Genomic DNA, 22174 nt, shown 5'->3' on the forward strand with positions numbered 1-22174 from the left:
AGCTGATTTGGGTTTGAACAGTCAAAATTGTGAGACAGAAGGAAGGGAGATAAGCGAACAGAATGGTTAACCTCTCAGGTGATTGAATTCTTAGGAAGGAAAGATCAGTATGAAGAGAGTAGACAAGTGTAGAGGGAGAGAGTAGTGGAAGTATACATAAACATCCAAAGTATGGCTATTGCAGGCAAGCAAAAAGGAGGAAACAAGGAGCAAGAAGTTGACACGTCATATGGGATAAGCATGAGATCATGCAAAATTCCATTAAGGTCTCAGTCAGACACAGAAGTTGGTTGAGGATAAAGGAGAACAAAGAAGAAAAACAAAGTAAAAAAGACAAGGAAGGAGACATCTTGTGGTACCAGGAAAAGCAAAATACTACAGATAAGACCTTCAAATAGGCAGAGGCTATCAAATTACACAGAAAGCTGTTCAAGTATGATGGTCAGGTAAGAAAAATGGGCAGAAAGACCAATAACAAAAGATCTGACAGAGTCATTTCTAGACAAAGACAGTGAAAGGGCAATAGGAATGCCACACAACAGGAAAATCTGACCTGACTGGAGAGAGAGAGAATGAGAGCAAATCCCATGCACAAAGATGGAGGGAAAAATGACTGTCAGCAGAAAATGAGACCAACAATAGAAGAAGAGATGGATACCCACAGAATTTTCTGTGTCTGAAAGTTGCTGACCAGAAGAGCAATGAACTGGATTTTTGGTAGAGGGAAGACAAGAAAGAGAGGAAGGCCTGGAATTTGGGAAAGAAAGGTTTGGAGTAAACTGATCCAAATGGGAAATAGGGGTAAAAGGCAAGGTTGAGAAAGAGGATAAAAAATGTGGGAAGATAACATGAACAAAGTAGCCTATAATGTCACTCTAGATCACCATAAATAAAAGAACACCAATGAAAAGATCCAGCACAGAAGGAGAACCAAAAAATAACTTGTAGAAGGAAGTAATGGGAAACATAACCCATCCCTACAGCAGGGTAACAAAATTAGGAAAAAATAGAAATGGAACAAGCCAAGTCAGTAAAGAGAAGGGAAAAAACATTTACAAAAACTCATCAGAAGCATGAAGAATCACCTCAGATATAAGATGGAATTAGAAGAGGGAGTATAGAAAGTTCTATCCTCCCTGGAAAGGTTTGTTATTCTAACAGACACATTTCAACTAATAAGCCACTTTAGCTTTACAATACTTTAAATCAATCAATCTTTTTGGAAACAAGTCACACAGAATCACTCTCACTCAGTCTGCTCCTCTCTGTTCCACTCTTTTTGGAAACAAGTCACACAGAATCACTCTCACTCAGTCTGCTCCTCTCTGTTCCACTCTTTTTGGAAACAAGTCACACAGAATCACTCTCACTCAGTCTGTTCCTCTCTGTTCCACTCTTTTTGGAAACAAGTCACACAGAATCACTCTCACTCAGTCTGCTCCTCACACAGAATCACTCTCACTCAGTCTGCTCCTCACACAGAATCACTCTCACTCAGTCTGCTCCTCACACAGAATCACTCTCACTCAGTCTGCTCCTCACACAGAATCACTCTCACTCAGTCTGCTCCTCACACAGAATCACTCTCACTCAGTCTGTTCCACTCCTCGTTAACTGATACCAACACCACAGCTACCAGTTAACGATCTCTTCAAGGATTTCTTGGCAGCTTCAGATCTTACCATGCCTCTCAACAAAATACTCAGCATGTTTAAACCAAACTAAGTCCTGTGACTTATTCCACATCCATCTGGCTTAAACATTTTCACCACAAGGAAAAAAAAAAAATTGATCATCCTGGTTTGTCTTTCAGGCCCAGGATTTTATTTGAGTATTAAACAATCTTAAAATCTATATTACTATCATGGATTGGACTGGAATACAGGGTAGTGGAGAGCAAATGATGAAAAGACAAAAATGGGGAACCAGAAAACAAAACAGAAGGTTAGGAACACAACTGCCTATCTTGACAAATAGATGTCAAGGGCAGGGAACCAAGAAAGGAATAGAAGAAAATCTACAAGTTAGAAAAATGGAGACACAAATGTGAAGTGGATGAGATTTAGAATGCAAGGAGAATTATTAGAAAAACAGAAATTCTAATAAGAAGTAAAGAACACAAGTAAATAATAAGAAAAAGAAATAGGAATGTTAAGGTTATTTCTGAAAAGACAAGGTACAACTCAAAACATATCAGGTTAAAGCTGTAGTCCAATAGATCATTTCCAACTGAAGATAAAATATTTGGCCTAAGAGATGTTAAATACAAGTTAAAATATTCCTGACAGTTAATAAGCCTTCAGAAACCACAGTAGAAATAAGGCCCATGTGTGAACAGAGTTATCCACAAAGAACTAAACTTTGTTAGTTGAGAATACAAAATAAAAATTTAAAGCTTTTGAAACAAAAGCCAAAGTAACAACTCAAAACTTCATAAACAATGTGACTCTCAACATACTGATCTCAAGTACTAATAAAAAGAATGAAATTACCAAGAGTGTAAGTGCACATACATGAATGTTGACCTCTTACTGGTAAAGGGCTTTTGTCATCACACACCACCATTGTCTACATTCAATTGATTGAATGATTTAGTGTTTTTTGGCACAAAGCAACTCAGCTATCTGCACCAAATGTCCGATAAAAAGGTAAAACAAATTAAATGTAGTAAAATATATAAAAGGAAATGAAGGTAAAACAAAACATTTATATGCAAAAACGGCTCGTTTGGGCTGAGAAAACACTTTACATAGAAGAGCGAACAACGTTTGACCTTCTTCGGTCATCGTCAGGTTCACAAAGAAAGAGGTAACTGACCGGAAGCTGACCATATAAATAATGTTGACACCTAGTCAACAATGTTCAGCTTCCGGTCAGAGAACCTGACGATGACCGAAGAAGGTCAGAGTAAGAGAAGTTGTAAAATTTCTCAACAAGGGGTTTCGTCATCACTGATTAAAACACTTTCTCTAGCAAAAAGAGAGAAAGCAGAGTGGTAATGATCATAACCTGCCAGGTAGACTAACAGGTAAGTTCAAGAACCACCATCAGTCACCTGAAGTTGGTCTTTCCAGTCCTGGTTCCGGGTTATGTGTCATAGCAGCCATTATCAAAATGTAAAATAATAGAAGTTTTAAAAGACATATAGGAAAATCGTAATAATGAGTAGCCAAATGTCCAGTAAAAAGGTAAAAGTAAAGTAAATGTAGTAAAATTTGTAAACGTAAACTAAGGTAAAAACAAATCAGCAATTAAAAACAGAAAATTGCATAAAACCGATGATGACATCCAGTCTATAAAGTTGTAAAGGACTTCTTGTAGCAGAATGGTAATGATCATAACTAGCCAGGAAGACTAACAGGTAAGTACCAAAACCACCGTCAGTCACCTGAAGTTGGTCTTTCCAGTCCTGGTTCTAGGTTATGTGTCATTATGGCCAGTACCAGAATATAATGCAATAAAAGTGTTAAAAGACATGCAGCAAAATTGTAATAACAACTCGCCAGGACGACAAACTGGTAGTTCAAACAGCAGCGTAAGTCACCTGAAGTTGGCCTTTCCAGTCCTGGTGTCGAGTTATTTAATGTTCTGGCCATTTTCCAATTTCAAATTGAACTAGAGAGATGGAAACTTTGAAAATGGAACCACAATTAAAAAGGTGTAATGAATAAATATCCAACACTTAAATGACATTAAAAAGATTAATGGCCATTAAAAAACTAAAAACTTTATCAAGGTGGACAGTGTCACCATCACCAATAACACTGTCCAATGTTACAGACAAACCCTGGGACAGAACATGTTTAAAATAGTGCCGTCGTTGAGAATCGTAATGATGGCAAGAAAGTAAAATGTGGCTTATTGAGATCAGAGTGATACACAGACTACACACTGGTGCATCAGCTTCAGATAAAAGAAAACGATGAGTTAAAACACTATGACCAATGCGTAGTCTAGTTAGAACAACTTCCTCCTTCCAAACCTTATAGAAGCTAGATGGCCAAAGCCCAATATAGGGTTTTATTGGAAAAAACTTGTTGTCGCGTTGCTCACTCCAAGTGGACTGCCAGCTGGCACGGAGCTGAGCCTTGAATACAGGACCATAGTCCATGTACGGAATAGGCACAGTGGTGATAGTGCCTGAGCAAATAGATTAAGCTGCAGTGTCTGCAAGTTTGTTCCCGCGAATACCAACATGGCCTGGTATCCAGAAAAACTGGAGTCTACATTCAATCATGTGAAATTAGATGTGAGTTACCTTGAAACAAGCATTATACAAATCTCTTAGACACATGAAGAAAATAGCTAAACTGTAAAAGAAAGTAAGTTGTCAATTATGAAAAAAATCATATCTATTGAATAGGTTTTAAATTAACTTAAGTTTAGATTTTACTTTATTAAACAAAGAAAAATTTCATCCTTAAAACCATCTAGGTGGATAAGATATAATTAAATTTCAAAACACACTCATTAATACTGTTTTCAACTGAATTTAGAATATCTTGTTTATAAATTATGCAGCAATTCTGAATTTAGATCCTGATCTTAGAGAATTTTACAAAGTGTTTAATATTTTACAATTTCTAACTAACCAGTAATGAAAATTCATGAAAATTATCAATAAATATTTTGTATTAATTGAGTAAAGTATTAATTAAATCAACAACAAAGTTAAAAAATATTTATGATTATATATTTTTAACTAACGGTAACTTTCAAGATTCTCAATGGAAAACGTTTTTCAATAAAATGATGAACAATACTAGAAATTTATAAATATTAAGTATTTTATATTTAAAGGTTAAGACTAACAGATAGTGTGTACCAACATCTGGTTCACACTTGCACATTCACCTTCAAAAACCCAGACACATCTTATACCTCATATTAGAGACTGTTCCCTGGTAACTTTTGTTTTACAGTATTCTTATGTAAGGCTTTTTTTTGTATTATATATATATATATATATATGCACATAACAACATAACATTTAGAAACAACTAAAAAAAACTTGATCCATCTCAGCTGTCCCATCAGCTAAGCCAAAATAAAACTATTAAATTTTTAAAAAATTAAATTAAAATTAAAAGCCAGTCATTATCATTCAAATATCTATCAAACTTTTATTTTAGACTCATTTAAATTTACTGCCTCCACAACATCTAATGACAACCCATTCTTTAGGCTAACAACCCTATTTGAATAAAGGCAGCTTTTAAATTGCCTAAATCTATATTTATCTCCTAGTTTTAAAATTTTCACTTAAGTAAGTATTGATGCATCAATATTGTCAATTCCTTTTATAATATTAAAGATTTCAGTCAGAATCTCCTCTAACTCTTTCAGTCAGAATCTCTTCTAACTCTTCATTTTTTCAAAAAAAAGACAATTTTAAGGATCTTAATCTATTCTTATATGAAAAACCCTCAATCACAGATACCATTTTAGTAACCCTTCTTTGAATGTTTTCAATTCAATGTCTTTCTTAATGTAAGGAGCCCAAGACTAAATACAATACTCCAAATGACCTAACCAGAGACCTATACAATGAAATTACAACCTCTTTAGACTTGTATTCAGTATTCCTGTAGATACAATCTAGAATTTTATTTGCTGTACCATTAACAACAGAACATTGCTTGGATGGCTTAAGAGACTTGACCATTACATCAAGATACTTTTCTTTCATGACAATGCTGAGGTTATTCCATTCAAATTACACTTCTAATTCAAATTATGATAACCCACATGAAATATCTTACAGTTTTCATAATTAAATACATCTGACATTTATTTGCCCAACTCACTAAAGCAGCAGCATCCTCTTCCCAGCCACCAACACCAAATACCTCAATATCAACAGCAAATTTAAGTAATTTATTGTCCATTCCTTCACCTATGTTATTAATACAAATCAAGAAGAGCAATGGTTCTAAGACTGGGCCCTGAGGTACCACACTTGTGATATTAATCCAGTTTGACTGAACTCCATCTGTAACAGCTCCTTGCTTTCTTCCATCCAGCCACTCTTCTATCCAATTTGTTACCATATCCTCCACACCTATAGACATAATGTTTTACAAGTCTTTATGTTGCACTTTGTCAAATGCTTTCTGAAAATTTAGACACAACAAATCTACACATGCAGTACAAAGTTTCAATTTGTCCACTATTCAAGGACTTGAAAACAAAGTATGGTAATTGGGTCACATATCCAGTCCTTGGCCTCCTTTAAAACCCTCAGGGAAATATTATCTGGCCCAGGAGACTTATCATTCTTTAAACTTGTCTATTTTAACAACCTCAGAATTTATGCAAATGCATTGTTTGACTTATTTTCATCTATCAGTTGTTTAAAATGAGGATTGTTTCTGAAGTCTTCATTTGTAAAAGCTGAAACAAAAGCAGAATTTAATAACCTAGCCATTTCATAATCATCAAATACAAGCCTTTCTTTATCACACCTTGAGGGTCATATCCCCATCCTAATATTATCTTTACCCCTAATGTACTTTAAAAATCTTACTGTTAATTTTTATATATTCAGCAAGATTTATTCCTACATCATTTTTGATGTCCTAATTTTGTCCTAATTGATTGTTTGACCAACTTTATTGATTTTATTTAATTTTCTATAATACCAATCAATTAAAATTTCTTAAATTTGTGAAACTTTAATTTTATCTTTTATAACCTTTGTTAGCCAACCTGAATTTGTTACTTGGAACTACCCTTTTCTCTCTATAAGAAATATACTTGTTTTGTATATTTAAAAAGGTTATCTTTAAAAATTTTCCACATTTGCTCAGTGTCTCTAAATAACTCAGCTGCTGAATTCACAACAGGTACATAAACATACACACAAACACAACAGTGTCATAAACACATTTCTACACAAATAATTATACTAAATACTATCTGGAGTACCAAGCCCCCAGACAGAAGTTATGTAAATTCATGTTTAATAAATGGTTATTTTAGGATATGAAAAGTTGCTTCCCTTATATGCAAAAATGCCCATCTAAACTGCAAAAGAAAAAGTATCAAATCATGTATCACCACACAGTCCCAACAAGCTTTCATCCCAAATTTGGTGAAGATCCATCAATCAGTAGGTGATGTAGCAGTAGTAAAAAGAAATGCAAAAATAACTATAAAAAGTATAAAAATAAACCTGAAAATTCATATGTACCTTCCTATGGACCTAACATCTTCATGTTTAAGTGAAGGTCCATCCACAGGAGGTGAAGTAATGGTAAAAATGCCCATACAAGTCCCAAAACCTGAACACTTGTTCATACCCCTGCATAGACCTTAATACCAATTTTGGTAGAGATACACACTTTACAAAATAGTTACACAGACATACAACAGACAGTACTATTATATACATACTGCAATACATACAAAAGAAACATCCTACTGTTAACAGATTGTCCTAGTGAATGCATACCTACTAGAAAATAATTGTCCTAAACTAGTGATTTTCAGGTGATAAAAATTGACTGAAACAAATCTTTCTTTTAAGCACATATATAATGATTGTTTCATACCTGTTATCCAAGAAATTAAGTTTCTCAGGTTCCAAATGTATTTCCTTCATTTTCATAAATGGGGCTTCAAGGGTGACTACATAATTTTTATCTGGAATCTCATGTATATACAACCATCTCCGACTAATGTGAGTTTCACTGTAAGATGAACACTTGAAAAGAATAAATTCTCCAACATTGCCTTGGGAGACATTTTGGAATGCTGGAAGTTTCATTAAACAGCAGTAACGTAAGCAAGAAGCTGAAGCAGCAGTGGCGGAAAAAAGAAAGGATTCAAAAAGTGGGTCTTAAATTCAGTTGCTATAACAAGCACAAGGGGCTATCCAGATGACTTAAAAACAAACAGCTTTTCTAAAGCTAGGCTATTTTTAAATCTAAAGAAGGGTGGGAATTTGGCTTATTTAAGTGTTGTCAAGTGCCCTCTGTTAGCAGAAAGAGCAACTATGTTATTCTTCTTTTAGTAATAACATACTTATGACACAAATAAGGCTATTTTCATTAACTGAAACTGAAAAAAATTCTAATTACTGACAGTAATTTAGATCCAGAATTTGTAAATACTATATGCACATCCATACAGTGTAAGAATTAAAAGTAAAAACATCAAAAAGCCATTTGATCCAATAATGTTACATCTCAGTAACACTGCCAGCAACCATTTCAAACTAAACACAGCCCTTCATAACTAGAAATAATTAAAAGTAATTTAAAACAACAACACATACACCATAACACTGAGCAATCAAAAGTGTACAAATCACACAAAACTGTAACTATGCTAAAAAAAACTGTGGATGTGTATATATATTACATTTAAGTGTCCACTTTCAAATTTATTATTTTAAACCTTTACAAGTAGTTTATCAATACCCCTAAAAATCTCAAACACAAGTTAAGTCATTCATAGATCTTCGTTGGTCCAGAGAAAATAAACTCAAGTTGCAGGTCTTTCTTCTTTTTTGTTTTTACAAGGTACTTTCTACACATTTTCTATAATGTTCATTATTTTTCCTGTAGCCAAAAAACTAAACATGCAATTTACAGTCAAAATGTTGTCCCCTCAATACATGTTTCAAGTTTTAACATATGTCCAACAAATCAACTTTGCTTTATTCCACAAACATGCAGAGGAACGTTTCAGAGATTTGTCACTGATGAATCTTGTTTCTCCTCTTTACTTCCACACACCTTCATACAATAATATTATATGGTCCACACACATGGAAACTCATTCAATGTCCTATATCAAGAAAAATGACCTTAATAAAGTAGCAGACAACTCACTCAAGCCCTGAAAACAGTGCTCTGTTGGTTGAAGATGATCACATATTATATTAAGAGTCAAATCAGGTAATTAACTCCATACAAATCACTTGTAATGCTGTGTACAGTTTTGGTTTCCTTATTTAATAATATGTCCAGAAAAAGAATAATAAAATGATTTTGAAACTGGTAGGGTTATCTTAAGGGGACAGACAGAAAAAGAATAATAAAATGATTTTGAGAGTGGTCAGTTTATCTTAAGGGGATAGAGAGAAAAAGAATAATAAAATGATTTTGAGAGTGGTAGGGTTATCTTAAGGGGATAGACAGAGAAAGAATAATAAAATGATTTTGAGAGTGGTCGGGTTATCTTAAGGGGATAGACAGAGAAAGAATAATAAAATGATTTTGAGAGTGGCAGGGTTATCTTAAGGGGATAGACAAGGATTTTTTAAACTTATTTTCTCTTGATAGAAAGTGAGTAAATGGTGATCCTATTACACTTTAAAAGGTTATCAAGAGAATCAATTGGATAACGGTTTTGAATTATTTGTGTAATATTATAAAGATAATGATAACAGATCACAAGTGTACAACTAATGAAAAAGAATCATCAGTCTTCAATGAAAGACAACTTTGTTACTCTAACAAGGTGATTCACTTAATTTAATTTGACGATACCACTTCTTTTGAAACTAAAACTTACAGGATGAGTTGCACATGTCTGTATTAAAGAATACTTTTTTAAAAACGTATAAAAGGAGAATCAATAGTTTTCTTTAAAAAACAAAAAATAGAATGGTTAAAGTTCTTACTTTTTCTCAATGTTGAGTGAAGAGGGGCAATATTGAGGAACCACACTGTCCCTTGTTAAAGTCATTACCAGTGTTTTATTGCTCAAAATTAATACTTAACCCTATTGCTGCGTGGTTAGGATATATATGAAGAAACCCATTCAATGGATATATATACCCATTCACTGTGAAATAAGGTTTACTACACAGCTACCAAAATAACTTTTCCATGTACTGCAACAAGTGGAAACATCCTCCTGTACCTGAATACAGTCACTAAGCCTGTGTGTGTCAGCTGGCATCTACGTTCTACACCATGAAACCTAGATGTTTATATGATTCATCAAAACTGCAAACTTTGAAGGAACACACAGAATTTTTTTAAAGCTTCTTTATATCTTGAATATTGTTATCTAAATAATTGGTTTATAATTTTATAATGATTTTGGTCTCTTAATGACTTAGTTTTATCCATATTTATGCAAGTTACCAGAGAACACTTTTCTACTAATCGTCCTCAATGTTTTGTTTCAATCATTATTTTTCACTGTCGATCATGGCTTTCAAGGAATATGACTGACAGATATGGAAAACACAGATTCTTTCAATATTGAAAACGTAATACAAAGAGACAAATTCATTCTTTTAATTTTTGGTTTATAACTGACACTTTTTGGGAACCAACCTAAAAATTAAATGTGCAGTGAAAATGTTAAATATGAATGTTATCCATATCAATAAGTTAAATAATGGCCGACATTGGTCTCAAAACAAACACTTGCAAGACACAGTGTATGTCACATTCTTTGAACAAGAAAAATATTCATTAATATGAGTTTCAGCAGTCTGTTTTCTGGCACCAAGTTATGTCTCTACAGAGAGATCTATTTCTTTACTGTTTCGTCTTTCTTTCTTCTTTCAAACACTTTTCAATCAGCCAACATTCTTTCACTTCTTGGTGAATTCACTTGAAACTTGGTATGGTGAGACCATGATCCTCTATGTTCAGGTATCTTTTATTTTGGTCTGTGTAAGGATTTTAGGGGTCAAAGGTCAAACAACCTAAAAATGCATATTTCTGGCTCTTGTATGGTCATTTTTAGTGTGATCAAGATGAAAAGTGGCATAAATATAAACTTTCATGTGTCCAACGCAAAGAGGGCCAAAGCTCACAACAAAATATAATTTAAATTTTTATGGACAATTACTTAGCCACATTCTATGTAATATTGTCCAAGTCCCATACATATGCATATGAAAATATAGTATATGCCCATTTTTGGTCATTTTAGAAGCTTTGGTCAATTATTTAGCCTAGTTTTGATCAATTTACATGTAATTTTATATGAATATACTCTTTGCAGGTTCCAAACAGATATACAGGCAATTTTTAAATTTTTGTCTTTTGCTCAGTTTTTCAGCAAGAAATGTATGGTTTGGGATTTTCATGAACTATTCATGTATATGTCAACTAACTTACATGAGATAACCATCTTTCAGGTTCCAAGCATTGATATAAGCAGTTTACAATTTTTCTGGTGTCAAAATTGGCCATGTTGTGACTGCATAGCAGAGATGTATTACATTCACATATAAAATGTTAACAACTTTAACACCATAGCCACTTTTTAACTTGTTTTTATTATATCTGTAACAATTTAGCTTGGTAATTAACTTTTGCAACAGCTTACCAAAGGTTTTCTAAAACCTGAAATGCACAAGAACTGCATACTGTTGAGGGTTATTCAAAGAATGCAGAGCCCTACAAAATTTATGAAGTATTTTCTAAAACCATGTTACTGTTTGTTAAATAAAGGTACATTAATATATCTGTCTCAAAACTAAACTAAAATGGTAAGTTGAACTAATACACAAAGACTTTTAATTCTTTAAGCTATTCCATCATCTGAAATCATACTGGTAATCTTAAATCCAATGGAAGCCTCCCAGCAATGTTCAACCATTTCTGGAATATAATAATCCAAGCTACACTTATATCACAGAAAGACAATGTAAATATGATTACACTATAACAAGGGAATGTTAACCATCAAACTCAATATTAAGTATTTTATCAAGCACTTTAATAATAATCAGTGTAAACTAAACAATTTAGTCAAAGTAAGTGTAATTATATGAAAATAATATATCTTCCTAAAACAATTAGCAAATACTAATCTTCTACAAGTTAATTTTACATGCATGTTTTAATTGTATTAACATGTAATAAAACATTGCATATACTTGTAACAAAAAGGAAAAGCAACAGATATAGACTATTCACTAACAGCTAAATGACAAAGAGTTACAAAATATGAAATATTATTGAATTAGTTTAGGTTACATAGAATAATTCAAGTTATCAAAAAGTTTCATTAGTAGGCATGGAAATAACATCCACTCACCTGATAATTAATTGACTAAAACAAAAACAACAATTAAAATGATGAAATTCTAAGAACTTATGGTTGAAATTAAATAATTTATGACAAAACATCAACCATATTACATCTGCTACATCCTTTTGCCTAAAGCAAGGTTCATCAACTGAGATACAGCATACACTGTTACACACTGTTATTATTAAACTTTATTTGTAATCTCACAAACTATTCCCATGATAGAATGTCAATGTCCTCTTGTGTGTATTGTCATCAGGAAATGCATCCTTTCAAAGTTCCTACATTCTAAAGCAAAGATCAATTACTCAGTTTGACAACATGATTTCAGAATATAAATGAGGATGTATAATACCATCATGTTGGAAGTCATTTTCTGTATGCAATACGTAGAATCAGTTTGAGAAAAATAAACAATGTCCAAGCATTACAGATTTGTTTTTCCACTAATATATGGAAAACCCCACTGATTTTTATGGAATATATTCAGCCCCAGTTCAACACACCAGTATTTCTATGGGTGACAATCAGTTCTAGCAGAACCTCACAAATTTTTCTGGAATATACTAAGCCCTGGAATAATTCATCAGCTTTCTGGAAATATACCCAATCTAAACACTACACCACCAGTATTTTGGGGATATATTAGCCCTAGTGCGTACCTGTCTGAGACATCAGTGAATACATGTCATCAGCCACATTTCCATCAACATAGATAATGTTGTGATAGACATGTCATTTCCCAGCTCTACTTGCCACTTGAGCAAATGAATGTGATCAGCAATGTATAGCCAAAAATCTCAAAACTTTAGGACATCAAATGTTTGAAAAATCTATCATATCAGATCATTTTCACATCTGATGCATTGGTCAGTTTTATGTTGTTGTTTTTTTCTGTGCCATTTGATGGTATATGTTGATTTTCCTTTTCTCATGTTCTCTGGGGGAATTCCATTTCCAAAATATTCTGATGTTTAGTAGGACTGAAACAACCACTTTCCTCCCTAATTATCCAATATGATAATACCAGATAATTGCCCTTCAACACACTTTGCTGACTTAGTATACATGACAAGTTCTCTCAAAGTACAAGATTATGCATTTAATATTATTAAATCATATATTACTTCTTTTTTTGTTTCACAAAACCTGCAGGTTTCGCTGAATCATGCATATATATATACACACACCATGATTAATATCATTATATACTACTTCCCTTTAAGAAATAAGACATATCCAGTTACAATAATTTCTGAACACTAGATTTCTATTCCTTCATTATACAAAAACCTTTCACCAAATACACTTGACGGAACAGAAAATTACAAATAATTTTGTATTTAATTCTCCATATGAGGTCACATTATAGCACAGATTCATCTAAAAATATTTTAATTTTTCCCAATCTAACATTTCCATCTAAATATAAACAATGAAATAAATATTAATAAACTAAAGAATTCAGTATTTGTGCATAATTGCAACATCTCTACCATACCATCCCAATATGGTCAATTTCATGAAAACCAAAAACAACTGTAAATATACATTCCTAGGACTTGCCAAATGGCACATTTATTCCAAATTTTGTGTAAGCTGATTTACATATACATGAAGAGCTTGTGAAAACCTTCAAACTGCGATTTCCTTGCTGAAAAATTCAGCAAATAATAGTTTTGGAAAGTATTATAAATTTTAATTACAAAGTTGTTGGTGATACAGTTGTACTACTAGTTGTAAAACTATCAGTACTGTCAGCGATAGTACAATTTATAAGCTCCGCTACTACAAGTGCCAACACCAGTAATAGCATTACTAGTAATATTAGTAGTAACAACACAATAACAACCCGAACTATAAACAAATAAACTTCAGTTTTAAGATTTATTATTTTCCTTTTATTTTAACGTATGAACACTTTTTTTTTCAAGAACTATCAAAGATGAATATTATTGCAACTTATTTTAAAAATAAAGCTTACTTTTTCGGACAGTCTTGTGCCTTAGAAGAAATTTCTTGAATAATTTCAACATCACAATCCATTCCTTCAACTTCCAAATCGGCCATTTTCTTGCTTTTTCCGGTATTCATTTCACGCCGCCTTTATGCTAAAAACAAGATTAAAAAAACAAAATATCTTGTCAGTGTCAAATTTTAAACAACAACATCAAATAACAAAGTTCTAATAATAAAATGTCCAAAATGAAAATATTTAATGTCAACTGTAAATGAAAGCGTTAGAGGATTCAGGAATACGCATTTATTTGCACCTAAACTGATAAGTTTATTTTTTGTTTTTTTACAGTGTTGCATCACGTGATTTGATGATATATTTGAGTGATACAATAGGCTAGGTAGGTTATAATATACTATGAGGATTCCCCAAGTAAAATGAAAGTGAAAGAAATTCGTTTATATACGAAACAAAACTTGAAAATAAACTTTTTAATGCATGAAAAGTTACTTAAATTAAAACTATTTGTTCTAAATATTTATTTTGCCTTATTTATATGCTTAAAAGTTTGTTTGTTTGTTTTTGCACATTCATCTCACACACAACTATCTAAAATGTAAATGAATATTATATAAGCTAAACATGAAACATTAAAAAACTCTTTCTCGATGTTTGGGTACATAAATTTATACCCTTCTTCCTTTACATTGTTTGAGTGGACTTATTGATATATTTAAAGTAAATACAGAGGGTTGTTGTTGTTTTTAAATTAAGTACAAAGCTACACAATGGGCTATCTGTGTTCCACCCACCACGGGTATCGAAACTCGGATTTTAGCGTTGTAAGTCCGCAGACATACCGCTGAGTCACTAGGGGACAAATGCAGAGGGCCAAAGTGATAAGCATAACTCTAACTCAGGCCCTTTTTCAGGGCAATGTCCATGTATATTATTTTTTCTTTTTTAAAATTTATTTTATTATTATTATTTATTTTTAATAAGTCTAGAACGTAGGTGGCCTGTTTTATTTTACCACTAGTTTGTTTTTATTATTATATATATATATATTTTTTAATTTTATTTATTTATTTTTTTTACTTGATTTTAGCTTAAAGAACTAATGTACAAGTTTAACGGGGAGAGGTATTTAGGTCTCTCTTCATCATATATGCAAAATATGTCTGATTCGCATAACAGCTCATTTTTTCGCCAATTTTTATCGAAATATTTTATTGTACTATGTAGAAGTCTATCTGGTATTATTTCTGTATTTCAGTATTTGTACATGAACTTTGAGGAAGTGGTTTTAGGTACTCTATGTGCTGTTGTAATTAATGTATTCTGTAATGTTTGGAGTTTGTTTTGATTTTTTTTTTCGCTTAAGTTAACCTATGCAGCAGCTGCATAGTCTATTACTGGTCTAATATATGTTTTGTATATTTTAATGATGTTTTTAGGTGTTGTTCCATAATTTTTACCAGTTAGATTCCAAGCATAGTTTATTCTTTGCCAAATTTAGTTTTTATACTATTTACATGTTTTAACCAGGTAAGTCTGGAATCATATATTAGCCCTAAATATTTTGCAGATGTAGCAGTCTGTAAAAACTCTTAGTTCATGTAAATCTGGGGTTGAAATGTTTTATTAAACATTAAAAGATATTTGTTTGTTTGTTTTTTGAATTTTGCGCGAAGCTATCTGCACTAGAAGTCCCTAATTTATCAGTGTAAGACTAGAGGAAAGGCAGTTATTCATCACCACCCACCACCAACTCTTGGGCTACTCTTTTACCAACAAATAAAAGAATTGACCGTAACATTATAACGCCTCCACGGCTGAAAGGGCAACATATTTAGTGCGATGGATATTCGAGCCCACGACCCTGTGATTACGAGTCGAATGCCTTAACCACCTGGCCATGCCAGGGCATTTCACGACAAAACCATAATTTTCTCAATACTTGTTGTTTTGTTCAGTTGAAACATTTTTTTCAATGTAGGTATTATATACATGCGTGATTCTTTTGCACCCGGGTTCGAATCCCCGTCACACCAAATATGTTCCCCCCTTTCAGCCTTGATGATGTTATAATTTGACGGCCATACCCACTATTCGTTGGTAAAAGAGTGGCCTCAGAGTTGGCGGTGGGTGGTGATGACTAGCTGCCTTCCCTGTAGTCTTACACTGCTAAATTAGGGACGGCTAGCACAGATAGCCCTCGAGTAGCTTTGCGCGAACTTCCAAACAAACCAAAATTTATACTTAATACACAGATACTATAACATGAAAATATAAAGCATTTAAATGTACACTATATCTTCATAATAAACAATTTAAAATTACAATTTGTATGTGTGTGAAGAGAAAGGAAACTAGTGCGAGTCTTAGTGTAAGAACAATTAGATAATAAACTACAAACGTTGTATAATCTTCCATAAATTTTATCTCGTTTCCTGCACCTGTTTCTTAACATTTTAATTGTATTTTAAAACTTTTTTATTTATATAAACATATAATAAAATGAGTCACAGGTACTTGTATTGAACTATATATATATAATCCCAATAATACTTGTACATTAAATTACATATATTATGTACTGAATTGTTTTTTTTTTTAGTTCTCACCAACGTTGGGAGATGGCTTTATTGTTGTTATTGTTTTAAATTAAGCACAAAACTACACAATGGGCTATCTGTGCTCTGCCCACCACGGGTATCGAAACCCGGTTTTTAGAGTTGTAAGTCCGCAGACATACCGCTGAGCCACTGGAGGGCGAAATTTTTTATAACAATAATAACCCATAAATTGATTACCACTCTTGATTTTTGTTTTTCGTTGATCCTTCCTGTCACACCCCTTGTTATTGGCTGGATTTATAGTTTGTTTGTCGGAAATAGGTATATCTTTATGCTGTATATGTTAAAATACTGAGAAATGTGTTTGGAGCAGCTACTAAGAAAGGTTGGGTGTACCAATGTGGAAACTTTGATATTGAAAACATGAAACACTCGAAAGTAAGAATCACTGTATCTTTCTTTCTTTGCACGACTTGAGTAAAAAATTAAAATTTCTAAACTGGATTTCTACTTTTGGTTAGTTCTAACCTGTTAAAATGTTTCGCGCATTATCTAGCTTACAGTTTCCATAAACCAGGTGTAACTAGTAGTTAACATGCCGGACTGCGGATCCGAAGGTCCGAGATGGGGATATAATATTCAGATTTAGGAACATATATTGTGTAACTTTGTGCGAATATGCGAACAAATTAAACCAAACAGTTTCCATAACATATAATAATAATAAACATTTTATTTGATTTATCTCAGTTTAAAAGTTTTCGTAGAGGTCTCTGTAATACAGCTTGGTGAAAGAAACACCTGAATAGATTACATATTCGTTCTTTGTTTCAACAACATCCTTGACTCGTAAGTAAATAATAACTAAAGAATAATTTAATATCCAGTGCAAGCAGGGAGATAAAAACTTAACCTTATTAATAAAAGCAAGAAGGAAACAGTATTTCATGTGTAACTTTGTGAAGTAGAAACAGTACAAAGAACAAACAAAAAGAGAAGGAATACCAGTTTCTTATTTAGATCTTAACAGTTGAATAGTTACTTGTGCTAACCTTCCGAAATTGTCAACTGCCCGATCAGAGGGATGACATGTAGTGGTACATGTACCTCACCACCCACTCTTGTCTGGAAGAAAAACGCCCATTTTATTGTGGAAACAGGCTGTGAATCTTGTAATCTCCTATTCATACCCTCGGAACGCTAACCAATAGGTTATGCCCGACCCACGAGGTTGGTTTTTGCAATTTCGCACAAAGCTACTCGAGGGCTATCTGTGCTAGCCGTCCCTAATTTAGCGGTGTAAGACTAGAGGGAAGGCAGCTAGTCATCACCACCCACCGCCAACTCTTGGGCTACTCTTGTACCAACGAATAGTGGGATTGACCGTCACATTATAACGCCCCCACGGCTGGGAGGGCGAGCATGTTTTGGCACGACGCGGGCGCGAACCCGCGACCCTCAGATTACGAGTCGCACGCCTTACGCGCTAGGCCATGCCAGGCCCCGACCCACGAGTAAACAGAAACAAATATTAGGATCTAAATCTATGGTGAAACCAGAAATTAAACTTGTGCACAGTGTTATGGTTGTTAGGCCGTGAAAGTAGGGCAAAACACAAAAGTCTCTGAAATAAACCCTTGAATATGTCCTTCTAACGGATACCCTGTCATTATTTTTCTCTACACTCAAATAAACCTTGTATACTAGACAAATGAAACTGAAATAGAACTCGTGTTTCATCCATCAAAGCACCTACCGGACACCCAGTCACAAAAGTTTAGGTGCCAAACAAATCTGAGTGAGCAATATTATAAAACAGTGTGGGCTACTCTTTTACCAAATAATAGTGGGATTTGCCGTACATTATAACGCCCCCACGTCTTAAAGGGTGCGCACGATTGCTGTGACGAGGAATCGAACCCGCGACTCTTGGATTACGAGTCGAGCATCCTAACCACCTGGCCTTACCGGGTCGGTTTAAGAAGGAAGGATGCGGAAAATCATTGCATCCGGTATTGAGCAGAATTATCATACATCATCACATGAAACGTCAAGAACTACAAAAAGATTCCAAACTGACAATAACATTTCACATACTCGTGTCTTGAGATACATACGCATACATTGAAGGCACGTTTAAAGAGACTTCAAACGTAATAGTTATTAAGATTTCACAGGTGACCGCCATCTTGAAAAAGACGTTTTAAGTTCCCTTTAAAAACATACCATAGCAACTGTCTTATAGCACGTGTAGTAATCAATGTACTACAGAAAAGGAATCTGAACAAATCACGTGATGGAATAATTTTATAATCAGTTCCTTATAAGACGACAAGTTTCCCCAACATCACACGTCTCTAGACCAAAACGTCGATAGTAAGTGTTTCTTTCCGTTGGCACTGTAGACACCAGAGAGAGCAACACGGACATCAGTGTTTTATTACTATAAAGTTTCTAGTTCCTTGTATGGATTACATATGTATACTTTACGTTAATACATCTAAATTGAATATTAAATTTGTAATAAATTTTGAGCATAAAAATAAACTCAACCAAACTTAGCAAATCTTGATCAGGGCGAAAAGAAGCGAACATTTCACTTATAACACTTTTATTCATTGTAGACAACAACTCAACCAGTGCACGCGCGAAATACAAATAAAGCAACGTATATTTGGGTAGATATTCTGTGACTTTTGACTATATAACATGCTACACAGGTTTATGTGATTTCTGTATATACTCTCTGAAGAAGCAAAAGTTGTATAAATAACAATGTTATATAATGTCCCTTTTCCTTATTTTGTTATTAAATCCATAGTGACCTCGTTGGATACTAATTTCACGTATTCTGCTTTATGTAAAATTATTTACTAAAGTTGTTGGTTTGTTTGGAATTTCGCGTAAAGCTACACAAGGACTATCTACGCTGGCCGTCCCACCCACCGCCAACTCTTGGGCTACTCTTTTACCAACGAATAGTGGGAGTAATCGTTACATTATAACACCCTCCACGACTGAAAGGGTGAGCATGTTTTGTGCGACGGGGATTCAAACCCGCGACCATCGGATTACGAATTAGGCGCCTTAACCCATTGGCTATGCAGGGCCCAAATGTCCGTTACCTGAAGTGCCCTTGGACGAAGTGTGTGAGAATACATGACAGAAAAAAGTAAAAATCTAACTGAAAGATCTCAAACAATTATACAATAATTATAAGTATTTGATTTATATATCTACTTCACATTATACAATAATTATAAGTATTTGATTTATATATCTACTTCACATTATACAATAATTATAAGTATTTGATTTATATATCTACTTCACATTATACAATAATTATAAGTATTTGATTTATATATCTACTTCACATTATACAATAATTATAAGTATTTGCTTTATATATCTACTTCACATCATACAATAATTATAAGTATTTGATTTATATGTCTACTTCACATTATACAATAATTATAAGTATTTGATTTATATATCTACTTCACATTATACAATAATTATAAGTATTTGCTTTATATATCTACTTCACATTATACAATAATTATAAGTATTTGATTTATATATCTACTTCACATTGTACAATAATTATAATTATTTGATTTATATATCTACTTCATATTATACAATAATTATAAGTATTTGATTTATATATCTACTTCACATTATACAATAATTATAAGTATTTGATTTATATGTCTACTTCACATTATACAATAATTATAAGTATTTGATTTATATATCTACTTCACATTATACAATAATTATAAGTATTTGATTTATATATCTACTTCACATTATACAATAATTATAAGTATTTGCTTTATATATCTACTTCACATTGTACAATAATTATAATTATTTGATTTATATATCTACTTCATATTATACAATAATTATAAGTATTTGATTTATATATCTACTTCACATTATACAATAATTATAAGTATTTGATTTATATGTCTACTTCACATTATACAATAATTATAAGTATTTGATTTATATATCTACTTCACATTATACAATAATTATAAGTATTTGATTTATATATCTACTTCACATTATACAATAATTATAAGTATTTGCTTTATATATCTACTTCACATTATACAATAATTATAAGTATTTGATTTATATATCTACTTCACATTGTACAATAATTATAAGTATTTGATTTATATATCTACTTCACATTATACAATAATTATAAGTATTTGATTTATATATCTACTTCACATTATACAATAGTTATAAGTATTTGATTTATATATCTACTTCACATTATACAATTGCTGCTCCTCAGTGGCACAGCGGTATTTCTATGTACTTACAACGCTAGAAATCAGGTTTCGATACTCGTAGTGGGCAGAGCATAGATAGCTTATTGTGTAGCTCTGTGCCTAAACAGCAACAAAAAATACGACTGCTATAAAGATATTATTAAAATGTGGAGTTTGTATTCAGGTACAATGAAACACTTCTCAGTAAGATAAACCTTGTCACGGCCTCGTTGATAGGGCGCTTAACTCATAGTCTAAGGGTTGTGGGTTCAAATCTCCATCAAACTCGTTTTTTTTTCAGTTGTAGGAGCGTTATAATGTTATTGTCGATCCTACTTTTCGTTGGTAAACGAATAGCCCAAGAGTTGACCGCAGAGAGTTGTTAGAGTCTGCGTAACCAAGACTACAGCTGATCCTTACGTATTATGTTTGAAATGGAGGTGCTAACTTTCTGAGATAAAACACATACTGTTCGAAGCACAAACAAAGCACCCTAATGTTACGGAAGCTTAGAGGCATGTGACTATTTCAAGACACAAAAATGTTATGGTTTATAAGAAGAATAAATACACTAAATAAACATTACAGTTTTACATCACAAAAAAAACTGGTATTCGACCAATTTGAAAAATCTGCACAAACTAAAACAAGTACCCCATAACCACGTTTACTGAGAACCTATCTGATCATGTTTTAACCGACCCTGACAAATGTATTTAGTTAAGTGATTTAAATTTCTTTAACTCCTGAGAAAATCAGATATACTGATTTCTTTGCAAAGAAATTACTAATTAATATTAAAACGTTACCCATTTGGACTAAAAAGAGTGCACCCTTGATATCTTTGATACAGGAATATCAGGAACAGCTGTATTTGTATTCCACGCCTGCCATACAAATATTGACACCAGCAAGTAATACCGTGTTTCTCCGAAAATAAGACAGGGCTTATATTAATTTTCACTCCAAAATATGACACTAGGGCTTATTTTCAGGGGATGTCTTATTTTGATATATTAAAAAAAATGAAGTTACAAAGTAAAACTATTAAACTAACTATTTAAAATAAACTATTATTAAACTATTAAACTAACTGATTAATACTTAAACAAACTAATTAACTAACTATTAAACTAATTAATAAAATATTTTTTTTTATTTCTTTCCTCTTCCTGCCACTCTTAACTAGGGCTTATTTTAAGGGTAGGGCTTATATTAAAACTATCCCCAAAAATCACACTAGGTCTTATTTTATGGGTAAGTCTTATTATCGGAGAAACACGGTATATGTAGTAACAACAATTAACAAAACTAAGTTAGAAGAAGGA

The 22174-nt window shown here is 32.7% G+C and overlaps 1 protein-coding gene across 3 annotated transcripts in view; it reads right to left on the reverse strand.

Annotated features, from left to right (window-relative positions):
* LOC143238932 (dnaJ homolog subfamily C member 7-like) overlaps positions 1–21778 on the reverse strand; it is a 60619-nt gene extending 38841 nt beyond the window's left edge. The window contains exons 1-2 of one of the 3 annotated variants that reach the window (XM_076479692.1): positions 21656–21778; positions 13994–14120 (exon numbers count right to left, since the gene is read on the reverse strand). The gene's annotated coding sequence lies outside the window, so the exon portion shown is untranslated. Of the gene's footprint in view, positions 1–7553; positions 7931–13993; positions 14121–14282; positions 14299–21655 lie in introns of those variants that run through there. The other 2 variants (XM_076479770.1, XM_076479624.1) reach the window with 2 other exon arrangements.
* Positions 21779–22174: the final 396 nt, after the last annotated feature.

Source organism: Tachypleus tridentatus, chromosome 1 (assembly GCF_004210375.1).
Source record: "Tachypleus tridentatus isolate NWPU-2018 chromosome 1, ASM421037v1, whole genome shotgun sequence".
NCBI classification, from domain to species: Eukaryota; Metazoa; Arthropoda; class Merostomata; order Xiphosura; family Limulidae; genus Tachypleus; species Tachypleus tridentatus.